At 33.0% G+C, this 24,254-nt stretch overlaps 2 pseudogenes; both read right to left on the bottom strand.

Moving 5' to 3' along the window:
• Positions 1 to 5,628: 5,628 nt before the first annotated feature.
• LOC125421726 (small ribosomal subunit protein uS2c-like) lies at positions 5,629 to 6,326 on the bottom strand (annotated as a pseudogene).
• A 223-nt stretch (positions 6,327 to 6,549) lies between these two features.
• LOC132799937 (DNA-directed RNA polymerase subunit beta''-like) lies at positions 6,550 to 9,744 on the bottom strand (annotated as a pseudogene).
• Between the last annotated feature and the right edge of the window lie 14,510 nt (positions 9,745 to 24,254).

Consider the following 24,254-nt stretch of genomic DNA (forward strand, 5'->3'; position numbering starts at 1 on the left):
GCCTACCTACAAGCCTTTGAACTTTAGGATGTGATGGAAGAAGGTTATGAAGTTGAGGAGTTGAGAACAAATGCCACACAAGCACAAAGACATTCACATGAGACTGAGATAGCTGAAGGATTCAAGGCCTTGATAGCCCTTCATTCTTTGGTAAATAACTTCATCTTCACTATAATCATGTCTTGTACAAGTGTTAGAGAAGTTTGGTTAAAGTTGCAAGAACTATTTCAAGGAAACACTAAAACAAGATAAATGCAAGTTTTAAACTTAAGAAGAAAGTTTGAAACAATTAGAATGAAAGAAAATGAATTCATTAAGGACTTTACCGATAGACTACTAAAGGTTGTGAACCAAATTAGAGTCCTTGGAGAGCCATTGACCGACCAAAGGGTTGTAAAGAAGGTATTAGTGAGCTTACCTAAAAACTTTGAAGGGAAGATTTCTTCCCTTGAGGAATCAAGGAATTTTAGTGAGATTACTTTAAGTGAGCTTATCAATGCCCTCCAAGCAACCGAACAAAGAAGATCCATAAGAAAGGAGGAGTCTTTGGAAAGTGCTTTTATGTCTAGTCAAAGCAAAAAAAAATAATAAAAAGAACAACAACAAGAATAAAGGAGGAGCCGGTTATGGAGGTTTCAATAACAACAACAACAATGCAAGGCAACAACAATGAGGACAACAACAAAGCCGTGGGGGTTATCCATCATGCCCCATTGCAAGAAGCATGGACATGCACCAAAAAAGTGCTTTTGGAGACCGGATGCAACTTGTAACAAATGTGGGAAAAGGGGACATGTTGGCAAAGTATGCAAGCAACGAAGGAAACAAGAAAATGTTGTAAATAAGGAGGCCAAGACCTTATTTTTGGCTACATGCCTTAAAGCTACAAATAGTGGTTTTAGTTGGTTGGTACATAGTGGTTGTTCACACCACATGACTTTTGAAGAAACCAACTTTGTGGAGCTTAACCGATCCTACAAGACAAAGGCAAAGATTGGGAATGGAAGCTTCATGGATGTAGAAGGAAAATGAGACATCTCATTTAACACCAATAAAGGTACAAAACTTATCCAAAACTTGTTGAGTGTTGCACAATTGGTTGAAAAGGGATATGTTTTGAACTTTGGTTGTGATGGTTGTTTGATATCATATGCTTTTGGAAATGAGGTTTTTAAGGTTGCCTTGAAAGATAAAAACTATAGGTTGAATTTACGAGATAGTGAAGCAGCTTTGAAAGGAAAAGTTAAGTAGCTTTGAATTTTCTCACACATAAGTCACAAGTTCTAGAAAAATTTATGGAATTCAAGAAGTTGGTTGAAAATAAAAGTAGGTCCATTTTGAAGTGCTTGAGGATCGACAATAGTGGTGAATATATAGCCTAGCTCTTGAAGATTTTTGTAAAGAAAATGGAATAATTCATCAATTTACCACACCATACACTCCACAACAAAATGGTATGTGTGAGAGAAAGAATAGGACTTTAATAGAGATGGTTAGGTGTATGATATATGAAAAGAAAATGCCAAAGAAATTTTGGACCGAGGCTATCTATACTAGTTCCTACATTCAAAATCAATGCTTCACCAAATCCATTGAAGGCAAGACACCTTATGAGTTGTGGTTTGGAGAGAAACCATATTTAGAGAATGTTAAAGTGTTTGGTAGTGTGTGCCACTCACACATGAGAGATAAGCTTGACAAAAAGGCTAATGTTAGTGTCTTGGTGGAATATAGTGAGGTTACCAAAGGTTTTAGGGTCTATAACCTAGAGACCAAAAAGCTTGTGGTAATAGAAGATGTGAAGATTGATGAGAATACAAAATGGAACTAGAGTAAGGAGGAGCTATTGGTGAATGAGGATGAGCCATGGTTTGAAGAAGAAAATGAAGAAAGAAATGTTCAAAACAACAATGATGAAGACAATGAGGAGGATGATGATCTATTATAAGAAATCATTGGAGCCGATTTGGAGGTTAGCGATGGTGTTAGAGGGGAGTGATCTTTGTCTGAGATTTATGAAAGGTGTAATGTTTCACTTGGTGACCCTACATGTGTGCAAGAGGCCTTGATGAAGAAAGAGTGGAAAGAAGCAATGGATGTGGAAATGGAGATGATTGAGAAGAATGAGACTTGGTCCTTAGTCACTAAACCAAAAAACAAGAAAGTAATTGGTGTCAAATGGATCTTTAGAACTAAATGCAATCCGGATGACATTATTTGCAAACATAAGGCAATGTTGGTGATCGAGGGTTATGCACAACAAGCTGGAGTCGACTATGGGGAGACGTTTGCACCCGTAGCAAGGATGGAAACCATTAGACTCATCCTTGCTCTTTTGACTACTAAGCAATGAAGTGTGTTTCAGTTGGATATGAAATTGGCATTCTTGAATGGTGTATTGCAAGAAGAAGTGTACGTGAAGTACCCCGAGGGCTATGTGATTGAAGGACATGAAGATAAGGTTCATGAGCTTCACAAAGCTTTGCATGGTCTTAAGCAAGCACCTAGGGCTTCGTATGGAAGTATAAATGGCTACTTGCTTGGACATGGCTTTAGGAGGAGTCAAAATGAAGCCACTTTGTATGTGAGGGTTGAAGGAATCATGATAGTGGTTTCCCTGTATGTGGATTACTGGTTGGTCACCAGTGAGGAGAGAACTACCAAAAGGAGGATGGCACACCAAAGGTAAATCCTATTCTTTATCGATCCTTAATTGGTAGTTTGCTTTATGTCTGCTCATCTAGATCAGATATTATGTATGCCGTGTGTATGCTTTCCATATACATGCAAGCATGCACCTAAACTCATCTTAAAGTTGCCAAAAGAGTTCTTGGGTATCTTAAGGGCACTAGTGATTATGGAGTTTGGTATGAAGCAAAGGATGAGTTAAAGCTTGTTGGCTATTCGGATAGTGATTGGGCAGGCTGAATTGATGATATGAGGAGTACTTCGGGCTACTTATTTTCACTTGGGAGTATTCCTTTCTCATGGAATGCAAAGAAGCAAAGCACAACAGCTCAAAGTACCGTGGAAGCCGAATACATGGCTTGCTCATCTTATGCAAACCAATGTATTTGGTTAAGAAAGTTGATGGGAGATCCTGGTCATACTCAAGAAAGTCCAATCATCATCAAATGTGACAACACTTCAGCAATTTCAATAGCCAAGAACCCGGTACAAAATGGAAGAACAAAACATATTTCGGTGAAATATTATTCCTTGAGTGAGTTTGAAGATTTTGGAGAAGTCTCTTTGGAGTATGTGAATTCGGAGGAGAACCTTGCGGATGTATTTACAAAGCCACTTAGAAAGACCAGATTTAAGGCATTAAGGACTCTCCTTAATGTCTCTAGCAATATTACCAAGGAGGAGTGTTGAAAAGGTGGTAATCTTGCCACCTTGTGCAAACCAAAATCCACCAAGGTTTGCACCCTCTTTCTTTCTTTAAAAAAAAATATTTTGTTGAATGACCTAATGCAATATTTATGTCTATGTTTTATGTTCCTTTTAATGTCTTTTGAATACCTAATTTTTATTGTATTTAGCTTAGCAATTGTCTCTTTGTTGGGTATTGATTTTATTTTGTAAAATGGCTATGTGCTGGAAACACTGTTGGGGCTGGCATTCTCGGAGCTTTTAGAATTAGCGTGTTGTCTACTTATGTGTGGTCTACTCTAACATCTTCTCTTCATCTTCTTCTTCTTCCTTCAAAACAAAAGCCTTAACAATCCTAAATATCATCATACCAAAAACAAACACAAAAATCACCTAAAGATCAAACAAAAAATCGGATTAAAAGTTGTGCAAAAGACTAACACCTTGTGTACGACACCCTTGGCCAAGTGAACCCAAAACAACATAAAACTCCAACAAGAACTGGGTTGGAATGCCAAGTAGCTTTAGATTGCTGGGGTTATAGCTATAGCCGAACATAAGTGAAAGATCATTTATGCCGATACTGACAAGATGCTTTTATCAGGCAATGGGGATACTCTAAGCATTCCATTAGTGATATATCAATGTTCAAATAGTCTTTCCCCCATAACGTAAACCAACTATTCATATCTTAGATTCAGTCGGATTCTAGAATCATTCTTTGAAACATACACAAGAGTTGTCTTATAACGATTAGATTACATACATCTAGTTCGACCCCCCCCCCCCCCCTCCTCTAATCAACCCTTTTTTTTTTATAAATATCCTTTTTGTAAACCTTTATCTTCTATTTTTACTTATCATTATACCCTATGAGTACAAGCAATCTAACTAACAAATTCGTTAGACATAATCATTGCAAAGAAAAAGCAGGATTGAGTTGATCGAAGTTCATGTAATTTATTATTATTATTATTATTTTTTGGATGAATCGATGAATTGAATGAACAAAACAATATCAATATAAAAGGAGTATTCATTGTCGGGTGATATAAATCAACCAATAGGAATTTGAGGAAAATGATCTTTTAGATCTCTTTCCTTTTTTTTTTTTTTAACAATTCTTAACTTAATATCGTAATATTCTTTTTACTATTACTATAGATCGTATATGCTTTATTCTTATTTTGATCTTATTTGTATATTTTTCTTCCTTAAGTCTAAGTGGATTACTTTGAGACACGTAGACATGCCGTCAGGCTAAGCTAAAAAAAAAGACTATGTCAAAAACTAATCAATGATGACCTTCCATGGATTCACCTATATAAACCGCAGCTAAGGTTGCAAAAATAAGAGCTTGAATTCCACTTGTAAATAATCCAAGGAATATGACAGGTATAGGAACCACTAAAGGTACTAAAGAAACAAGAACAACAACTACTAATTCATTGACTAATATATTTCTAAAAAGTCAAAAACTAAGAGATAAAGATTTTGTGAAATCTTCTAAGATGTTCATGGGCAAAAGGATTGGGGTTAGTTGAATGTATTTACCGAAATAACCTAATACATTTTTTGAAAGGCCCACATAGAAATATGCTACTGACGTGAGTAAAGCTAAAGCAACAATAGTATTTATATCATTTGTGGGTGCGGCTAACTCCCCATGAGGTAACTATATGATTTTCCAAGGTAAAAGAGCCCCTGACCAATTCAAAACAAAAATAAATAAAAACATAGTTCCAACAAATGGGACCCAGGGACCACATTCTTCTCTAATCCGCATTTTGCTCACGTCTCGAATGAATTCAAGGACATATTCAAAGAAATTCTAACTGTTGGTCGGAATGGTTTGTGGATTATGAACAGCTATAATGGCTGAACCTAATAAGATAGCAATTACGACCCAAGAAGTAATAAGTACTTGGCCGTGGACTTGGAAACTTCCTATTTGCCAATAGAAATGTTGGCCTACTTCCACATCGGATAGATCATATAACTCTTTTAGTGTGTTGATGGAACATAATAAAACATTCATATTAACCTTTGAAAGAAATAGAACTTTAAAAGGAATTATTTTGATTCAACCATCTCATTTTCGATTTGCATACTTGCATTGAATATTTTGAATACCTATTATTTGCATAATATCCTCGATTATTTTTATCTCTTTTGTGCGAATCAAAAATAGTAACCAATTCAATAAATCTATTATATGGAGTTCCAAAAATAATTTACTTATCTTATTATTAATCAAGAATTTCGTATATAGCTAGAACGGTCCTCACAAATAGCAAATACTAATTTGTTAAGAATTAATCGAATTGAAGCTATAAAGTCATCATTTTTCAAAATCGAAATATCTGCTAGATCTGGGTCACAATTTGTATTGTTGGAATGCTCAAAGTCATACATTCGTGAAGAGCTATAGATTCTTCTTGTTGATCAACAATTATTACAACATCGGGCAATCCAGTCTTATATTTAGTCGCACTTAGATATGTTTACAAGTGAGATAATTGTCTCTTCAACACAGCTGCATCCCTTTTTGGAAGACGATTGAGTCTCCCCGTCTTTTGTTCCATTCTCAAGTCCCTAAATTTATGAAGTCTCATTTTTGTAGTATACCAATTCATTAACATACCATCAAGCCATTTTTTATTAACATAATGACACTAAGCCTTTATTGCAGCCCGTGCTACTGAATTTGCTGCTTTATTTTTTGTACCAACAATTAAGAATTGTTTTCCCCTACTTGCAGCATCAAAAACTAAATCACAAGCTTCTGCCAAAAACTGAGCAGTTCTGGTAAGATTTATAATATGAATACCTTTACGCCTTGTAGAGATATAAGGTGCCATTCGACGATTCCATTTCCTAGTACCATGACCAAAATGAACTCCTACTCCCATCATCTCTTCCAAATTGATGTTCCAATATCTTCTTGTCATTTCTCCCCACACTTCTTCTGTTTTTTATATTTTTGTTGGAAAAAAAAAAAAGAGAAGCTAAAATAGAAATAAATAATTGTTCCCACGAAACCTTCTCTTCTACCAAAGATTGGCCATTGATACATGATCCAGACCATTCATTTCTTTCTATTCATTATTATCTTTATTTCTATAACCAAATTAAATGACCACAACACAAATAGAAAAAAGGATCAATTTGCTTTTAGGAATCATTAAATCCTATAAATGATTGTTTTGATATATCATATAAATTCTTTGAAATGCAAAAATCAAATAATTCTCTGTAGTCCAACAAAATGTCTTTCATTTCCCACTCGAATAATTCTTCTTTTTCATTTCCAAAGGAATGTTGTGATGTTGCCTTGAACGGTGCACTAATCTTTTGAATTTGGTCCCAATGGGTATCATCCCCCTTAGAACAATGTTCTCTTTTAGACCATTCAACCAATCGATATGACCACATAGAGTAGCTTTGCTAAAACACGAGCAGTTTCTTAAAAACTCGCTTCGGATATGAAACTTTAAGTATTTAAAAATGCTTTTGTTATTCCCAATAATATGGCTTTATAACAAATCACTTCTTCCAAAGCATGCCTCGTTCGTTCCACTCGCAACAATCCAATTAGTTCTCCTGATGAAAAAACATTAAACATTCCATATTTTAAAAGTAGCAATTTTGATGTTATTTGACAATAATTTCTAAATGTCTATTATGGATCTGCACCCCCAGGATTGATAAATCTTTTGGATCTTAGTAACCAAAGAGATATGACTTTGCACTATAGTTAGCTCAGCACCAATCAAGAATCCCCATGGAATTCTAAGAACTCTTGTTATATGTTCATTCCAACTCTCAAACCTCTTTTCTAGCTTCATCGATATTGAATCAATCGAACGCACTTCTAATACTTGTTCCACTTTTGGAAGACACTATGTTATATCAGCAGATCTCGGTTTTTCATATATAAATGTAACTAATGTCTCTCCTTTGGAAAGTATTTCTCCATAATGGCCATGAACAGTTGCTCTTGGAATGGCCAAATAAGACTTTGCCAATCTTATTACTACAGAGTCAATTTGAACAATTATAACTTGGCCCCGATTTTAGGTACGGCTCTTTCTTAACTATAAATACATTTTCACAAATAAACTGGCCAAGGCTAATTATTGTAGCTGTTTCTACACAATAATTATGCTCATAATTTTGATGGAGAAAAATACCAATTTAAGTTGAATGGATTCAAACGGATGTTATTGCATGGAGCGGAATTATAAATTCTCCCATTTTATCCATGAAACAATATTTAAGTACTTGAAAAAGTATGTTTTAAATTGTTAAGTTCTAAATATTTAGTTACCCAGATCTGATTATGAGTTTTTAAAAGGTAATTATCAATTTGAGAGGCTGTTCCTAAAGGGCCGAATGAATTCCTAATTGAAGGATCTCTTTTAATTGATTCTTTTATTACATTGTAATATTTTACATCATTGAATGGACCCATTTGAAAACAATTAAACGATGAAAAAATTATCAAAGATTGAGATTCCTTGCTTCTATTCAACAAAGTACAAATAGTTCCTTGATTTTGGCTAAGTGATTGTTGAATCCTTTCCTTGGAATATATAGAATAAAATGGATTGGTACGGTTTGATCGATTATTAGAGATCAATCCTAAACCTAACGGATCATTCCTTTTTCTGATATACAAAATATGGGATTTCATGCATGGAGCGGAATTATAAATTCTCCCATTTTCATCCATTAAACAATATTTAAGTACTTGAAAAGTATGTTTTAAATTGTCAAGTTCTAAATATTTTGTTATCCAGATCTGATTATGAGTTTTTAAAAGGTAATTATCAATTTGAGAGGCTACTCCTAAAGGGCCTAATGAATTCCTAATTGGAGGATCTCTTTTAATTGATTCTTTTATTACATTGTAATATTTTACATCATTGAATGGACCCGTTTGAAAACAATTAAACAATGACAAAATTATCAAAGATTACGATTCTTTACTTCTATTCAACAACGTACAAATAGTTCCTTGATTTTGGCTAAGTGATTGTTGAATCCTTTCCTTGGAATAAATAGAATAAAATGGATTGGTACGATTTGACCTATTATTAGAGATCAATCCTGAACCTAACGGATCATTCCTTTTTCTGATATACAAAATATGGGATTTCACTAAGTTGATGCTTAGGAAATCTCGAATCAAACCATTTGTCCTTACTTCAACAAAGGAAGCATGGGCCTCTTCGATAGAAGAAGTTTTTTTGTCTTGATCCCAATTCAACACTAAAAAAGTCCAAACTAATTGAATGCTTGACCAAGAAATTCCCCAAATTGGTTTGCCATTTCCATAAAGACTATAATTTACAACTCTAAGTTCTAGATTATCACTTTCCTGCAACAGTTCTCAGGGGAAAAGTGTTTCTAAATTTATACCGTCCACTATTTCATATATGATTATGGGCCGAACCAAAACAAAATATTTTTTCTTGGTAGGTGTGGTCCATTGGACATAGATCCAATTTTTTTATTTTTTTTAATCCAATTTTTTCAATTTTTTTGATTCCTTACATTTTTTTTAACTGTTCCTGGCAGTATCAAGATGTCATTGTGTCAAAATATCTTATCCATTTCTATAGCAAAATGGATATCTCCAAAAAAGATTTTAAGTTCAATCTTTTCTTTCTTTCTCTCCACTTGTACCAATCCACCTACTCAACTTCTTATATTTAAAGTGATTCGTGTATCTACTCCAATGATACTATTGTTTCGTACCATTATAGAAGAAGATTCAGATAAAATATGCACTTCCTCAGGAATGAAAAAAAGAAGATTCGGGTCAAATATGCACTTCCTCAAGAATGAAAAAAAATCGATGTACTTTCATTTAGTATTTTGGCTTAAATTCTTTGACTCCTTGATACTAAAGCAAATCCTCGTTTTTTTAGGATTGAATACAACCCTATCGTCCCATATTTAGTAATTCCTAAACCTTTTCTTCTGTATTGAGGATCATCAAAATAAGCAAAAATAATATTTTTACAAAAAATACCATTTATCGATATTTCAATCGAAACAGTGATATGAACATTCGTTCTTTCTCTCGTTTTTGAATCCACTGAATGGAATAATGAATCTATTTCGTTATCTCTTTGCCAATAAAAATAAATCAGAATTCTCGTGTAGAATATAAGGAAATATGAAATTACAATGACCTTTATATATGATTCGATTAATTTCTGAATAATCGAAAATGATACTTTCTTTTTTACTAGAAAGACCCAAACTAAAGAATTTATGTTTTACTTGATCATTATTTATTTGATTTCCTAAAAGGCTAGTAAATATATTTCCTTCAGCAGAAATAAAATGAATATTCATTTGATCTTTCTTCCCCTAATTCTTTCCATTCTACCAACGAATAAACTATAATAATTCACAAATTCAGATAAGCTAATTGTTCTCGGATAGCACTTCCTCCAGTAGAATTTCTTGATTTCAAAATGTCTCGAAGTCTTGAGTAGTAAACAAAAGTGGGATGCTCTATTTCCATGATTGGATCTCATATTCGAATGAACCTCATAATCATAAGAAAGTGGGTTTTTCAGTTATGGGCCTAGCGAAAGAAAAAATTAGATAGGGTCCTATTGGATCTTCCCCCCTCCAAATCGGATGTGAAAATTTCCTCTCATCGGGCTCAAGTAGTTAGACCAAAAAAGATAAAGAAAAGAAAGAGGTTTCATTTCCATTTTCAAATTCTATAAAAACCCCAAAAAAATCTACTCCTTACTCAAGTTCCAAAAGAAGGTCAAGCAACATTTCGTTGATGCATTTTATTTATTTGTTTTAGTAAATTTTTTGAATTGAATTCTTTATTTAATTATGGCATAATAAAATAAATGAAATGTGAAATTATTAAGTAGTGTACTTCCCTTCGAATGATGAAAATCCTTAATTTTAATTAAAGTAAAGGAGGGCCTTAGAATTCATAAGGTATTTACTTGTCTATGTATCGTTCCGTTCAATCTTTTAGGTCCCTACTTCTCCTTGGTGGTTATTTCGTGATATCCTTAAAGCCTATATGCGATGGATAGACTCCTGCCACCATGATATATTTTCTTATTTTGCTTATTTCGATAGAATTTCTTTCATTTAGAAAGAAAGGAAATGGTTAATTCCACAAAAGAAGTCTTCTTTTTCACAAGGTACAAATTTCTATTTATTTGTTACTGAATCAACCATAGACCAATTCTTTTTTTACTTGGGAGTATTGAACACAACCATAATTATGAGTTTCATGTTACTCCTACCAAGAGACATGTCAGATCTAGGGCATCCTAATTAGATTGAATGGGATAACAGTTTCTCATTCTGAATCTGTAAACCCATAATTTTGATCAAATTACACATTGCAATATACGAGATCTTTAATTCTTTAAGAGGCTTGTCTAAAAGATTCGCAATATAACTAGGAAGACGTTTCAAATACCACATATGGGTTACTAGGAATGCTAGTTTGATGTAACTCATTTGATATCTTTGTATCTAAGAATCAACAAATTCAACTCTACAGTGTTCACAAAATTTTGGTTCTTCTTTTTCATCTCCTATTACTCGATAATTTCCACAAGCATAAATCCCACTTTTTATAGGCCCAAAAATTCTTTCACAAAACAATCCATCTTTTTCCGATTTATTAGTTTTGTAATGAAAAGTGTAGGGTTTTGTCACCTCTCCAATTATCTCTCCATTAGGTAGGATTTTTTTGGCCCAAGCACTAATTTGTTGAGTTGAAACTGATCCGATTCGAAGTTGTTGCTGTTTATACCAATCAATCATAGAAGAAAATTTCTAATTCATTCCAATTAAGCATCCTTCCTATTAATCTGGAAACCTTTCTCAGATACAAGGAAATGATTCAATTCCAGAGCCAAAGATCGTAATTCTCGAATGAGCAATCGAAAAGATTCTCGAGCATCCTCCGGTTTAGGTATTATTCCTCCAATGATCGTAGTACCAAGTACTTCTTGGCGAGCTCTAATATGATTAGGTTTATAAGTAAGCATCTCTTGTAAAATATGAGCAACATCAAATCCCTCTAAAGACCAAACTTTCAATTCTCCTACCCGCTGCCCCCCCTGCTTGGCCTTTCCTGTAAGTTGTTGTTATGTAACAAGTGCATAATGTCCGCTAGAACGTCCACGCATTTTATCATCAACTTGATGGATGAATTTCAAGATATAAGGCTTTCTATTATAACAGGTTGTTTAAAAAGATCCCCCATTCTTCCATAAAATATTTTGCTTTTTCTTGGATACTCGGGTTCAAATACCCATGGATTCGTTGTTTATACCTCTCATCAAAAGGTGCTATTTGATAATGTCTATCTAGCAGACTAACAGACAACCTGAGAGAACATTCATGTGTGAGGATATTTCTAATGGGTTGAAGACCATATCAATGGGTCTTCCATCTTGCAAATAAGGCATTTCTTGTCTAGGTAAAATTTTTTAAATGATACCCTTATTTCCATGTCTTCAAGCTACTTTATTCCCCACTTTAATTTCACGCTTTTGTGAAATATATACACGAATCATTTCTGGATTATAACTAGAACCCCTTTTTTTCTAAATCCATCTCACATCAATAACACGACCTCTACCGCTGATAGGTAACTTTAGACAAGTTTCATTTGAAGTGGATACTTGAATGCCAAGGATGGCTCATAATAATCTATCTTTCGGAGCATACAATCATTCTTTCGCCATCTGGGATGTTAATCTACCTACTAAAATATCACCCGTCTCCACCCAAGACCCCACCATCATAATTCCTTTTTTGTCTAAATTTCGGAGTAAATGGGCTTCTAGATGCGGTATTTCATTAGTGATTCTTTTAGGACCGTGACTTGTTACATGAGTCTGAATTTCATATTTCCATATGTTAAAAGAAGTATAAATATCCTCATATACCAGATGCTCATTAATGAGTACTACATCCTCATAATTGTAACCTTCCCATGGCATATAAGCTACTAATATGTTTCTTCCCAAATCGAGTTTGCCGTCAATGGTAGCAGCATCATCCGCTAAAATTTGTCCCTTTTTAATTCATTTACCTTCTGCAACTTGGGGTTTGTTATGCGTACAAGTATTTTTGTTCGAACATTGATATATCACTAATGGAATGCTTAGAGTATCCCCATTGCCTGATAAAAGGATCTTGTTAGCATCATTATAAATGATCTTTCCCTCATGTTCGGCTAAAGCGAACCCCGGAATCTAGAGTTACTTGCCGTTCCAACCCAATTCCAACAATGCACTTTTCAGACCGAGAAAGAGGAACTACATGACATTGCATATTAGAAATCATTCAAGCTCGATTCACATGATTATGCTTGATAAAAGGAATGAGGGAAGATTCAATAGAAAAATATTGGAAGGGAAAAACACTTCAAAGATGAACCTCTTCCGATTCAATAGTCAGGAATTCTTGACGGTATCTAGCTGGAACAACCTATTCTTCCTGAATACCTCAATTCAGTGCCAAAGAATTTCCTGCCGCTACCATATAGTATTCATCTCTACTTGGTGATAAATAAAGCATCCATACTTTTTTTTTATCTCTCAGAGATTTCATAAAATGGGCTTTCTAAAGACCCCCAATAACCACACCTCGTACGAATTGCTAAAGAGCCAATAAGTCCAATATTGATTCCTTCAGACGTCTTAATAGGGCATATGCATCGATAGTGACGAGGATGGATATCTCGTATCCGAAAACTGGCAATTCGCCCTGTCAATCCTCCAGGGCCTACATACCTCAATTGTCTACCATGAACTATTTGTGTCAATGGATTAGTTCGATCCAAAAATTGAGATAATGGGTGTAATCTAAAAAAAGATTCATAAGTTGATACGAACCTAGGATGACCTACTCCTAAACCTGTATTATATTAGCCCGGATCTCAATTAAGTTCAAGTTCTAATGGAATGGACCTCAACCCCTAACCAACCTGTGGTTAGAAACCTTGGTATAATGTAGACACCACAATAGGGGATGGAAAACCTATTGATAAGTCAAGCTAAAACAACTAATTCTCTAATGGTGTTTTAGGTGTTCTCAAAGAACAAAGAGATAATTTATTCTCACAAGTATTTTCTCAATCAAATCAAAGTTTTTTTCTTATTGAAAAATAAGCCTTTAAATAGGCTTTGAAAGAAACAAAATAAACCCTAGAACATAAAGAAAACCGGCCACCACACATAAAGAAACCCAGTTGGCCGAAACTATACTTCCTTTCCTAATCTAAGTTTAATTAATTAATTCCTTTATATTAAATTAGGAATTAATTAATTTACAATGGAAAGAATAAAATAAAAACCTTCCTAAAGTTATTTGTCCAGAAAATAAATAAATAAAAGTCAAAAAGTTATGGTAGTTTCCTAAAACAAAAAGTCAAAACAAATTAGGAAACTAAAAATGCTAGCCTTTTTGATCAATCTTTGACTCTTTGAGCTTCAAATCAACTTCTAGATGCTTTGTACAATGCCAAATAAGCTGAATATGAAGGCCCACACGTTGCCCATGCTTGGAAAAATAAGAAAAGGCTAGTACAGTAAAATACAGTAAAGCCAACAAGCAATACAGTAAATTCGGCCAAATTGTTGATGCTGTCCATAGAAGCCCTTTTTGATTGCATTTGAGGCTGCTTTAACTTGATTCCATGACCTCTTAGGCATATGTATTGAACCCATAAAGCATTGGAACCATTTCATGCTTCCTGGACTCCAAAAATGTACCACAACCGTCACCCGGGTTCGTACCAGTCTCCAGCGCTTGTATCAACAAAACAGGTCTTGGTTCTTTGGTCATGATCATTCCTTCTTGATTATGATTTATCATTTGAATAAGCATAGCAAGGTTATCCTTGAACTTCTTGGCTTGTGCCCTAGTGATTGGTCCCACCTTCATCCGTAACGGATTAGCACCCCAATGGTTTATCGGTTGAGCGGGCTCGGGCAGAATCACATCATAAGTGTCAGAGAATCATGGCAAATTGTTAGCCATAAATAGGCCAAACCCAAGACCAAGCCTAATGCCTTGGCCGATTAGCAACTTCCTTAGTTTGCCTTGTATTTCATTTAGGTAGTTGATTAAACCATTTTGTGTTGTACTCTAGGCTTGTTAAGTTGGTGCATAAAGACACCAAAATGTGTTATTTAATATGTATTATCCAAATTAGAGTGTTAGAAAGTTTAGGGAAATGAAGCACCTTGATGACATGGAAAGCACCTTGGTGACTAAGATGGTGACATGGAAGCTACTTGGTAACATGGAGCCTAACCATTAGGCCTCTCTTTCATCCAATGCATGGAACGACATGTGTCATCATGCATGAGGACTACTTTAACATGAAGCACCTAATGAGGCAGCAACACTTGTCAACAAACCATGAAGCATGTGGCAAAGTTACTTTACACATGTGTTTTGCTTCACCATGAAGGACTTGTTTTGTATTGGTGTTTAGAACCATCCTGGTGTGGTTTCACACTTATTTTGTATGCTATAAGTATGTATTACATCTAAATGAATGAATTGTATTGAATTTTGGAGAAAATACCTTAGTTTCCATTTTGAAACCAAGAGAAACACAAACTGGTCAAAACTGAAAAATTTTCCAGCAGCTTAAACAAAGCAAGCCAAGAACATCTAAACTCCAAATCAATTTCCAAACATTTAAAACCTTATTCTCTTTAGATTAAAGTTTCCCTAATCCTTTCAATAACTAATTTTTAATGGAGTTGAAGTTAGCAAATATTGAGGAGTCAGTATCAATTTGTGCCTAATTACTCCACATATACTTCCTCTAGCCATATTTTCTAAACGAACCAAGGTCAATTCGAATTGATCTTGTAAGACGTTCGGTACCGAATGAATATGTGTATTTTTTAAATGATTCATATCATCAAGTGTACCCATTCCGAATTTCATTCCAATCAAATGATCCACAGCGGCCAATATATATTGAGGTAATAAAAATGTATTGTTCTGCTGTATATCAAGATTTAGTCTACGGTTCATATTTTTTCGACTAATCCTTCCTAACTCACATCTTTATTGAAACAATTTCTTTTGTAACTCCTTACATAAGGATTCAGAATATATCGTATCTCTTTCTACACAAGCAAATTGTTGACAAAACTCCAAAATGGCATTTTCTTATGACTTAAATTTTTTTTTTCTCCTTATCATTCAAGAAAGAGAAGTAAATGTCAAGGTAACAAACATTTTCTAGAATTTCTCTTAGACTCGAACCCATATCTAATGATAGAAGTAGAATAGATATTTTATGTTTCCTACTCACACAAGCCCATATCCTTGCTTTTCTATCAATCTCTAATTCTAATCTTCCTCTTTAATCTGATATTATGGTGCCGATATAGATCAAAATTCCATTATGGTCCAATTCTGACTGGTAATAGATATTGGGGCTTTGTAATATTTGATTGATCATAATTCTGTATATGCCATTTACTATAGAAGTTACTAACGAATTCATTAGAGGAATGTTTCCAATAAAAATTGTTTGTTCTTGCATATCTCTAGTAGTTTACCAAATTAATCCCATGGATACATATAATTCAGAAGAATAGGTGAGTGATTCAAATATAGCATCTCTTTCTTTTATCAATGATTATACCAATTGATATGTTTCCACAAATAATTGAATTTCAATTTCTTGATGTGTATCTTTAATTTTTGGAAACTTATAAAATTCTTTTGTTAAGCCCCAATCAATGAATTTACAAAACCCTTCAAATTGCATCAAATTAAATCCAGGTATTATAGACATTTCCTTAGTTCTACCCCCAAGCATTTTTTTATTTCTCATTTATAGAAAAAAAAATCCCATTATTTGCTCATTTTTCATCAAATCATATGGATCAATATAGCAATGATGGAATTGATATTCTGTTTATTGAATCACATGAAATTTGACCTAACTCCATATAATATATGGAATATATGAAATATGTATGAAGGAGGGATAACAAGAATTTTATACTCAAATTGTAATTTGCAACAGATACAAATGAAAATGTTTTTCTTATGGAGTTTTGTCTAGAATATCCAAACAATTTGTATAGAATACGAAACCAAAAAGTGATTCAATTTCTACAATTATTATGATATTCCATATTCCAATCCGATTGGATACCATAAATGTATTCAGGATTTTCTTTTTTCTAGCACTTAACTTTTTCATGGATTCAATTGTTCAAAAAATAATTCACAGAGAAGAGAGAGATTTTTACCTTTTTCTTTTAATCGAATTCATAGAATGGGATTGAAATGTGTAAAAAAACTGCTTTTTATTAAACATGTGCAGGTATAAATAGAACTATCTATCTGCACTCTCCTTCTTTTTTTAATTATATTATTTTGTTGGGGACAGAAAGAACCTGTCATGCTCTATCAAATTTTTGACTTTCAATATTCAATCTATTTGCTGACAAATTGTAAAAATTGAATCGAAGCATGACAATTTCCTCAAAATTTCCTAAAATTACCTATAGGCATCATATACAGATAAGATGCCTGATTTATCTGTTTAAAAAATTTATGTTATGGGGTTTACATATACCCTAATTGCTGTTATAATTGAAACTGCGAAGCCTTCTTTTTTTTTTATTGAAAACAAAAAGGATTAGTTATGTATCAATTTTGATTTTCTTAGATCATTAGGGAATAGTTAACGGTTCAAATTTGTCTTGAATTTTTGCTTTTGTCATTGAAAATCCACATCCGCGTTTGGTTTTTCACTCGAAAAGGGAAGGGAATGTTTTCATATATTTTGTATCACTTTGGTGGCATGGACGAGCGGTAAGGTGGGGGACTGTAAATCCTTTTTGCCCAGTTCAAATCCGGGTGTTGCCTGATCAATAAAAGAATCAAAATACCATCTTTTGGTTTGCTGATAAAACTTACCCATTTTTTTTTTTCCAACAGAACCAAGCTGAGGAAAAAGACTCTTGATACTTGCTTGATAGGGCGGAAGATACTTTGTATACATACTCATGAAAGTCTTTAAGTTCTCCGGGATTCATTCAATATTAATTAGATTGAATGGATAATTGGCTTTGACTTATTTATATATGTATTTATTATATATATATATATATATATTTATTTGAATATATTATGTATTTATTTATGTATTTATTTGAATACATAAAGAATATATAAATATTTTTCCATATTTTACTTATATTAAACATATAATTTCTATTTATAATATAAATTTATAAATAGAAATTATAAAAAAATACAAAAAGAAATTCTTACTTTAATCTCTAATATTTTTACTTTAATCTCTAATCAAGAACACGTAATAGGACGTCTTCGATTATTTCATAAAGCCAATCGGAGACGTAGATCAAATGGGAAAGATGGGAAAGAAAGAAATAAGGGTATGTGGTAGATAGTCATCTATCTTGATTCTATATTTTTATACTTTTGATTTAATAAAAAATAAAATAAAGGGCACCAAAAGAAAGAATAGGTTTTATTATTACTACATGTTAGTAACAGCCCTTTGCTACTTTAATCAAAAGGTTGTCCAGCGTATTTTGCTAGTGCTTAATGTTTTCTTATTATACCAGAAATCTTATAATTATAAGAACGTATTATAATTGAATTTATTGGATTGTGTTATCAATAGTGTTAGGTCAGAACCCCCCGTTGACTTTGTGTCAGTGATTTTTTTTATTATTAGTGGACGATAATTTATGATTAGTGAACAATAATTGAATAATTCCTTCATATTCATAGAGATAGAGGACATAAGTCACATGGATATAGTAAATCTTGCTTGGGCTGCTGTAATGGTAGTCTTTACATTTTCCCTTTCACTTGTAGTATAGGGCAGAAGTGGACTCTAGAAGTACTGCTAATTGAATTTAAGAACCAAACTGTATCAATTTTTTTATAGATCTTCCTGCAAAGCCTTTTTTAATTTTAATTTCACTATTTAAATTAAAATTCCATTTTGAAATGGAAATAAAAAACATATTCATTTCGAAACGGTATTTGATTCTAGTGGAGTAATGGATTCTATGAATAATATATGAACTCTTTCAATCAAACAAATATTGCAATTATTCCCATGTTTGTATTTCAAAAGGAATACAAATGGTAGGAAATTGATTCCAACCGTATTCCTCATAACTTTTTTATTTCGATGACCCGACTCTTACCAAAGTTATATATGGCCAATGGGAAAGAACAAAACCTTTTTTTTTCATTTTTTTTTTTACTGTTCAAAGAGAAAAGAAATCTATTATTACATGGATATATATTTTTTATGGGAAACAACATAGTGGTTGTCCAACAAGATACTACAACTCCATATAATAAAATATTGTCTTGGGCGAGTCACATATTACGCACTTACCGCTTGTTTTATTATGTGGTTTATTATTTTATAAATTTTATTTATGCTATGCTTGCTTTATTAAACTCATGTCATATCATGGTTCAAAGGTTAAAAATTGATAAGGTTTACTAATCCTTTTTGAAATCCGTAGAAGTTCCTATGGAACCTCTCCGAACCTCTATCAACTGCTCAATCAATCACTTCTTTGTCGGAATGCTAACAAACATATTACTTGCTTTTATTTTATCCATACCCTTTTTTCCTTCATTGGTTTTTTTCTTTCTTTCAATGGATATTGGGATTCATATTAAAAATAATCCAAAATACAGGAATTAGAATCGTACGAATAAGAGTTGTCTTTCGATTACTTCCAATTATTAGTTGGAATAAACACAAATTAAATAGAACTAGATGAAGAAATAGAATTGGGACGCGACACTATGTAATTTATATATGGAATTGATATCTATATATATAAAGATAATAATGTAGATTGATATATATTAAATTAACCTATATCTTCAGATAATAAACTTTATACAGTACAATGACAATACTAGATAGTATGGTAGAAACAAAAATATGAATCTTTCTTTCTACCATACTATCATCTCTCATAGAATACTGCTGATTCTATTTTGTTCATTTCATTCATTTAATACGCAAAATTGGAATCTTTTTCATTTTATTTCTTTTCTTCAATCATTGAAAAGAACTAAAAAGTCAAGTCTAATTCAAATTAATCGCTTTGACTTACTGTTTTTACATATATTATAAGTAAAAAAGCAATAAGAACTAGAATGAACAATGCAGTAGCAATAAATGCAAGAATATTGACTTCCATAATTTCATCGTTTCATTTTTCTTTAATTAGTAATAACTCGGGATTTAATCCCATAAAGATGATAAATCTTTTGTCTGTAAATTCAATGGGATGAATTACATCTCGATGTAATCGAGTCGGATCAATATCATGAATAACGATATCTGGGCTATCGAATCGGTTCATCATCAACAATTGAATAGTATAACATAGGAAGATCTTTTATCCATATCGACTTCTAAGGTTGATTCTTGATCCAATCAAAAATTCCTTATATTAATTTAAATTTTAATTTATCATTCTTTTCCATTCTTTTTTTCTATAACTTACTGCCTTCCTTGTACAATCATCTGATCCTTGTACGATGTGATGAAGTATTATCTAACCGCCTTTACACTTGCCTTACCATTGATTTTAACCAAACCTAAATAAACAATCAAAATGAAAAAAATTAGGGATCCGATTGGGAATGAAATTCGGCTATTTGTATTCCCTTCCACATCAAAATGGAGAGATGAATTGATGTATTGTTTTTATTTTATTGGATTTGGATCCGTCGGGACTGATTGAGCTCAAACCCATAGCTTCCACCTTGACAGGGCGGTGCTCTGACCAATTGAACAATAATCCCAAGGAAATAATGTAATAAAATAAAGTGTACAATATACCTATTCTTAATGATTTCATTCAAACACTTTCGATTTAGATTTTCAATTAAAATTGTCATGTTGGAATAGAGAAGCGAGTGATAAATTTCTATCCATGTGGGTATGCACTTTAGCATAAGTGGCATCGATTACTAATAATCTTTTTGTTATTGCCAAATCAATTCGATAATCAATCTTTCAATGAAAAAGTTTTTTTTTTCTTTATTTTACTCTTGTCCTTAGCCTTTACACTTACCAATCCTGATATGAATCTAGATCATTAGAAATATCAAAATTTGTTGGAAAAAAAATAAATTAAATCGAGTAACTAAATAGTGGTGGAGATATATCAAGAACTTTTACTTTTTTCCTATTGGGATCGAGCATTTCGGGAAAACAACAAATGGGTTATATCATGGTAGATCGGCGAATTATTGGGCCAAGCTAGATTTGAACCAGCGTAGACATATTGCCAAAGAATTTATAGTCCGTCCCCATTAACCGCTCGACCCAAGATAGGAAAAAGCAATTTCATGCTTATTGATAGTCCATGATCAACTTCCTTTCATAGTACCTTAGCCCCAATGGAAGTCGAATCCCCGATACCTCCTTGAAAGAGGGATGTCCTGAACCACTAGATGATGGTGGCATAATTGCCCTACCGCCATTATACTATGCTCATAGTATGAATAGTTTTTTTAAATTATCAATGTACAATATATTAGAATGGGAATGGCATGACTTAATACAAAGGATAGCACTTTTTGGTGAGTAATTGGTCTACCAGAAAGGGGGGCTAAACCCCATTCTTACACTTTCATTCATCAATTCACTCATTGTTAGGATTAGGTGGGCATATTTCTACCTCACACTAAGTCAGGAAATTCAAATAAAAAAATGATAAGTTATTGAATATTTTCTCTAATTTTTGTTTTTGGTTCAGAGGATAGGCCGAGTCTATTTATCAACGATTGCTTTGATAAAATATTTTAGAGTTATGTTGAATTGGTAGGTATATGTATCATTCAATTGAATTTCATTATAATGGAAAATAATGGAAAGAAATTAGGTTCAGCCTGTCTAAAAACAATTCATTGCATTGATATTTATCAAATCCAATGTCAATAGACCTTTTTTTTCCTACACTTACTACTGTATTCTATACTCACTAGGTAAATCAAATTGAGCATTCCTGAATGACCCACTATGCATCTAAGATATATCTATTACATAGATTATAACCTATAAACGTATAAGATCTGTGTATAGACATATAACATATAATAAGTATATGCACTTTACCCATAGTAACTAGCAGCTTATTTAGGAGTTGAAGTAAACAGGCCCTTTGAACTCAATGGTAGAGTAATGCCATGGTAAGGCATAAGTAATAAGTTCAAATCTGATAAGGGGCTTTGGTTTTTTCAAAAAATTCCAACAGTAGTATTCATATTTATAGAGATATTGTTGCCATTTGTAATAAAAAAAAAGTAACAAACCATAAAATGTAATTGTAATATAATTAATTTTATATTGAAATTCTATTAAATACTAATGAAGTGTAGTAATTTCTAGTAACTATCGATATAAAGTTGAACATTTGTTATTATGTTTATTATATTGTTATAAATATTATAATGATAAGTTTATAATGAATAATTGTAACAACCCAGACCGCCCGTATAAGATATTGTCCTCTTTGGGCCTGAGGAATCCTCTTAAAATCCAGCCCTCAAGGTTTTAAAAGGCCTCTCGAGTGAAAGGTATCACACCCACTTATATGGAGTGTTTCGTTCCCCTTTCCAACTGATGTGGGACTTCACAATCCTCCCCCCTTGGGGCTCAGCATCCTCGCTGGCACACCGATCCGGGTACTGACTCTGATACCATCTGTAGCAACCTAGACCACCCGCATGAGAAATTGTCCTCTTTGGGCCTGGGGAATCCTTTTACAACCCAAGCCTTAAGGTTTTAAAAGGCCTCTTAAAGAAAAGGTATCCACACCTACTTACATGGAGTGTTTCGTTCTCCTTTCCAATCGATGTAAGACTTCACAATAATGCTAAGTTGTTTACTTGTATCTCCAAATATTCCTATTACTTTATTCTATTATTCCAATCAAATCAATTAGAAATCAACAAGAGAAAAAGTAAGAGGACCTAACCCATTGAATCATAACTATATCCACCATTCTAATATTAAAATTCGATTAGAGATAAAATTGGAATAGTGGATTTTTATTTTTTTTTCATTTTCATATTTCTCTGGACTACGCGAGAATCTTTCGATATTTCCGATTAAATCTTCTTGTTTCTAGATGTTGTATAGGAATGCCATTCTATTCCTTTACTTTACAGCGAAAGATTTATTCCAAGAACATACATAAGAGGCGTTTAAAACACCTTTCTTTGATTCCAGCACACAAGACAAGATCACTTTCTATTTTATTATATATATTTCATAATTTATAAGTATCTATTTTAGATACGTAGATAGATATGTATCAGGTCATGGTTTCATGTAACAAATATTTCCATCCATATGTATACATACAAATTTTTTTTTTCTGATAATCGGATGGAAAATGGATGCAAGAAAGAGACTTTTATTTATAGTCTCCTATTATTAAATTCAATACACTATTAATTTAATTAAATATAAATAATAGAATAAAATAAATAGAATAGGAAGTTTATTAAAAGAAAATGAAAGAGTAAAACAGAAAGTAATAAAATATATGATACTGTAGTAGTTTAAGACACATACAAATTCTTATTTTTATTAATTTTCATTACAGGATTCAAGAATACGATTAGTTGATAGAACGGGAGGAATATACATGGGGATCTATCGGTTGCGAGAAAAAGGAGCACTTGTTTCTTGAACAGTTCTTTTCAAATCAAATAAAAAATACATCTATCTGATTGATGAATCATAAGACAATTCATGGTTTAAGTGGTTATCAAGAATAGGAAAGGATAACCGAATTGAATTAAGAGATTTTACTTTACTAGGTTGAGTTAGAGACCAATAAATTTTTTTATATTTGAAACCTATTCTAAAGAAGGGGTAGTGGACGAGAAATCAAATCATAAATATATGACAGAAGCCCTAACGTTTTGAAAATGCTATGAGGTGCTCGAAAATGGTTGAAGTAGTTGAATAAGAGGATCACTATGACTATAGCCCTTGGTAAATTTACAAAGATGAAAATGATTTATTTGATATTATGGATGACTGGTTACAAAGGGATCATTTCATTTTTTTTAGGTTGATTCGGTCTATTGCTCTTTCCTTGTGCCTATTTTGCCTTAGGGGGTTTGGTTTACAAGTACAACCTTTGTAACTTCATGGTATACCCTTGGATTAGCAAGTTCCTATTTGGAAGGTTATAACTTCTTAACCGTCGCAATTTCTACTCCTGATAATAGTTTAGCACACTCTTTGTTGGTACTATGGGCCGTAAAGCACAAGGAGATTTTACTCATTGGTGTTAAGTAGGCGGTCTGTGGACTTTTGGTGCTCGTCACGGTGCTTTCGGACTAATAGGTTTCATGTTACGTTAATTTCAACTCGCTCGATCTTTTCAATTACGACCTTATAATGCAATCGTATTCTCCGGTCCAATTATGTCTTTTGTTTCTGTATTCCTGATTTATCCGCTAGGTCAGTCTGGTTGGTTCATTACGCCAAGTTTTGGTGTAGCGGCTATATTTTAATTCATCCTCTTTTTCCAAGGGTTTCATAATTGGACATTGAACCCATTTCATATGATGGGAGTTGCCGGGGTATTAGGCACTGCTCTGCTATGCACTATTTATGGTGCTACCATAGAAAATACTTTATTTGAAGATGGTGATTGTGCAAATACATTATGGGCTTTTAACCAAACTCAAGTTGAAGAAACTTCTATGGTCACCGCTAACCGCTTTTGGTCCTAAATCTTTTTTGCTCTTTCCAATAAACGTTGGTTACATTTCTT

The sequence above is a fragment of the Ziziphus jujuba genome, chromosome 11, assembly GCF_031755915.1.
Source record: "Ziziphus jujuba cultivar Dongzao chromosome 11, ASM3175591v1".
Classification (NCBI taxonomy): domain Eukaryota; kingdom Viridiplantae; phylum Streptophyta; class Magnoliopsida; order Rosales; family Rhamnaceae; genus Ziziphus; species Ziziphus jujuba.